This window comes from Morone saxatilis, unplaced genomic scaffold (assembly GCF_004916995.1).
Source record: "Morone saxatilis isolate NCDOM2014 unplaced genomic scaffold, NCSU_SB_2.0 Contig7, whole genome shotgun sequence".
Taxonomy (NCBI): Eukaryota; Metazoa; Chordata; class Actinopteri; family Moronidae; genus Morone; species Morone saxatilis.
This window is the reverse complement of record NW_023340246.1, coordinates 20948049-20952147: the sequence shown is the minus strand read 5'-3', so window position 1 is coordinate 20952147 and position 4099 is coordinate 20948049.

Sequence of the window (4099 nt, the reverse complement as noted above, 5' to 3'; positions counted from 1 at the left end):
CTCACTCCTGACCTGCCCTTTAACGCACAATCCTGCATTTCGGTCTCCGAGCATCGCCTGCCCCACCCGTCGTACAGTTCCGGCTTTTTAATTGGATATTACTGCCAGCAGGATGTTGCGGCTTTGAAGTAGCAGCTCGACGCGCTGGAAGGTTCAGATGAATACTGCATGATGATAACACTGTTATATTTTCATACTCCGAGACTATTTAAAAACTCACAAACCTCCCAGTGGAGACCGAGAAATGGGTCATGCAACAATCATTTCTGCCACATGTTCAGGAGGTTTCTGGTGGTTCGTTTTCACAAGCTTTGTGAATTTTGGTGACAAATTCTGGCAGTGAAACAAAGAAACGAGAATTCAGTTTCACAGTGAAGCCACCAACAGATGCTTAATAAAACTCAGGTTACATGACTTAAAGGTTTGCTATATTGTGCTATAACCAGTAAAACTAAACTCCCCATCGCACTCCAACAAAACAGTCAGGAGCTGGTACGGTTCAGGCGTCAATCTAGTTTAAAAAAATTTAAATGAACACCGGAACACTGGAATTACATGTGAACTTTATTTACGGGAAGCCTTTCGTCCTGTAAGTTTCTTCAGTTTTGATCTGTAAATTCAACACTACAACTCACAGGTCTAATAAATAGGCTGCATCTGGGTCACGTGACCAGCTAATCACAGAGTCTTAAGTGTTTTGTCTTTTTATACAACGATGAAAGGAGTCAGAAAACCCGTATTTTCTCTGTTTAAAGGCACAGACAGTTGTGCAGCGTGCCCCACTTGCTCTGGTCTTGTGCTGCCTGTCCGAGCGTCTGTTAGGAGATTAGAGCAGATTAACATAATCTTGATTGAGAGAGCAAATCCAAGGTGCACATCACTCTCTCCACAGGGAGGGATGATGGGAACAGATTGCCACATCCGAGCCAGGCGGCGGGTACCAGCTGAAAAGGCTTCGCATTAAACACTGAAGTCGGCAATTCTGGATTTTTGTTGGTAATTCTTGTGAAATATAGTCAGAATGTTTCCTTTCTCTGCAAAACTGAAGCAACCAGAGTTCACTTCTGTTATGTTGTACTCTTGTTTCCTTCGTGTTGTTGTCAGTCCATCGATCCCACCTTCTCTCTGTCGGTATAAACAGCTCATTCTAAGGTAACAAAAACACAATCTTCCTATTTTCAAGTGATTATACAGTAATAAAAACATACCTATGAATATTAAATTCCATTTCTGCCAATAGATCCTCCTAAATGTTTCACACTGAACCTTTAATAGATCATCATTTGAATATGTACAGTCAGGAACAGCTGTAAGTACATTCTTTGTACCTAGCCATTATGTTAAGGTGCTAAATTTGTTAGGTTTAAAGGACCAGTATGTAGGATTTAGTGGCTCTGTGGAAGAGGCTCATTCTCAGGTGGAGCGACTTCTAAAAACCCGCTGAGAGGCCGAGTTCAGGCCGAGTTCTTTGTGACACTGAGAAAAAAGTTAAGATGAGATCTGTAAAAACACTCAACCTAATATAACGTGTATGAGCTCATAATTAAAGTAATGACACACAGGTGAACAGGTGCTCTATATCAGCGTCACTGCAATCACACAATACAACAAATATTATTAATTCATGGATCCAACACTAAGGTGATGAAAACACTCTGGACCCTTGACCCCAGTGGGATATCCATGTTCCCCCTCAGTACTTTAGCACCATCTTAAAAAACATCCTAAAGTCTGACATTCCCATCAGCCTCAGCTGTAGGCTAACATCAACTAACAACTAACATCAGTGGATTAATCAGTTGACGGAAAATGTAAAAAATGAGGATCTGCTGCTTTTATCAGTTTCATATGATTGTAAATGTCATATTTTGGGGTTTTGGACTGTTGCTCGGACAAAACAAGTAATTTGAAGACACTTTGGACTATGGGAAAATGTCTTTTAACTATTTTATGACATTTTATAGAGTTAGCGATTATTGGATTAATCAAAGTCAAACCACAACTTTAACATTAGCAGCCTCGTTTCTATGTTAGCATTTAACAAGCTGGCGGGAAGCTCAGCTGTGCACGCGTACAGGTTAAATACGACTCTTTGTAATGTTTTATTTACGCAAACACCCTAATCCAGAGAAACCTCTTAAAATGTTCTTTTACTTTAACTTAAAACAAACTTTTTTCAGATTATATTTTGATCAACATGATGTCTTTTCATTTGGGAATATATAATGATACATCAACTATGACCTGCAGTTTGCATCGATTCAACAACACATCAGTGATGTATTCTCAGCACAGGTCGAAGGTTTTACAGCAGCATATTGCACCAGGAGGCTCAGCTGACTTCAGGTTGGATTTACCCTCCAGCTCCAGTTCTTGGCTCACACACCGGTCCAGACCCGGTAAATGGCTGCGAGGTGACTGCAGTTCCAGTAATCTGATTAGTCAAACTCAGATTAAAACCACTGCATGCCACAGTAATTGACCAACACTTTCCAGACTCCACATTTAGAAACTCGCTCAGGTTATACAAACACACAACACGTGTTGATTCCACGTTTGTGCACCAATTAAAGAAACTAAAGACTGACATTAAACCATTAATGTAACTGACTAATGATGCAACCTTTGTACCATCACTCTGCTGTGTGGAATCAGATGTTTGTGTGTTTTGGTCGAGCTGATTTGGGAGACTGTGTTCCTCTCCACAGAGACTGGAGCACAGATCCACCCAGGGTGAGAACACCTACCAAAACATTCCACATTCGTGTGCTGTCTCTTCAACTATTCACAGGCCTGTAATAACATGTAGCCATGTGCAGAGGCAGCACACACACACACACAAACACACAAATCACATAAAAACTGAGTAATTCTGTTAAAATACAAATATTTGATTTTCTCTGGTCACACCTTTATATATAACAGACAGTTCAGAGTGCACATACCGTAATATTTATCTGCATTGTTTCTGTGCAGGTCATTGCAAACTCGCTCTACAAGTTCATTCATATAATATATCACCTGTCAAACTTCAGGGTTTGTCTATGACAGAAGGTCAAAGATATTTCAACATTATTTCTAGCAGCACTTGCAACAAAAGTAGAAAGTACAAACGTACAAAAAGAAGTTACAATCTGCTCTGAATATCACAGAATATTTAGGATATGTTCTCCGATATATAACTTTATTTTTAAAGGTCCAGTATGTAACATTTAGGAGGATCTATTAGCAGAAACAGAATATAATATTAATTTGTTACCTTAGAATGAACTGAACAACCCCCAACAGAAAGAGGATGCTCTTCTTACAGCAGAGGTCAGACTTTATTTTAATGGGAGATGGTGGAAGGAGTGAAATGCAGATGAAAAAACACCAACAGAAGGACACAGAGGACAAGAAGAATTGCACTGGTTCTGGAAAGAACAGATTACTTGTTTATGTTGGTATTATTTATATTATTATTGATAAATTGATGCAACAGGCAGCAGTTTTTGAAACTAGAGCCCTAAAAGCTCTGAATGTCTGTCACATTATCTGCGATCTTGTTTGAGAGAACATCATTAGATCTGGAAGGGCGAGTCCTCGGTCGGCAGAGCTGCCACAGATGGTTTTGTTCAGAAGGAATTCTGCCTCGCCTCTCGTCACGTGTCCGGTTTTGCAGCAGTTCTCAATAACAACACGACTCCTGCAAAGACTCCTGGGGGCCGAGGCGGGTTCAGCTGCCCTTTTATACTGTACGGTAGGTAGGTGAGTGCAGAGAATACATTCCCCTCATTCCACAGACACTTTGTCTGCTTTGGATGTTTGTTTTACTGATTGGACATTGCTCTGTTTACAGACGCATACATTCCAGGGTCAGTACGTGGAGGTTTGATAAAGCTTACCTGCTGCAGCAGATATTTAAAGCTGTAATCTGTAACATCTCCTCATTAAACAGTGTATAAACTCTGTGTTTTATATGTAGTTGAGTTCTTACATTATCCCAAATGTTCCCAACAATGTTCAAACTCAGAGAAATCTGTCATTTTATTCAGGTAACGCTGCGTTTCACCGGTCGCCTGTCGATGGCGTCATATCCCCTTTGTGCCTGCGTCAGCGT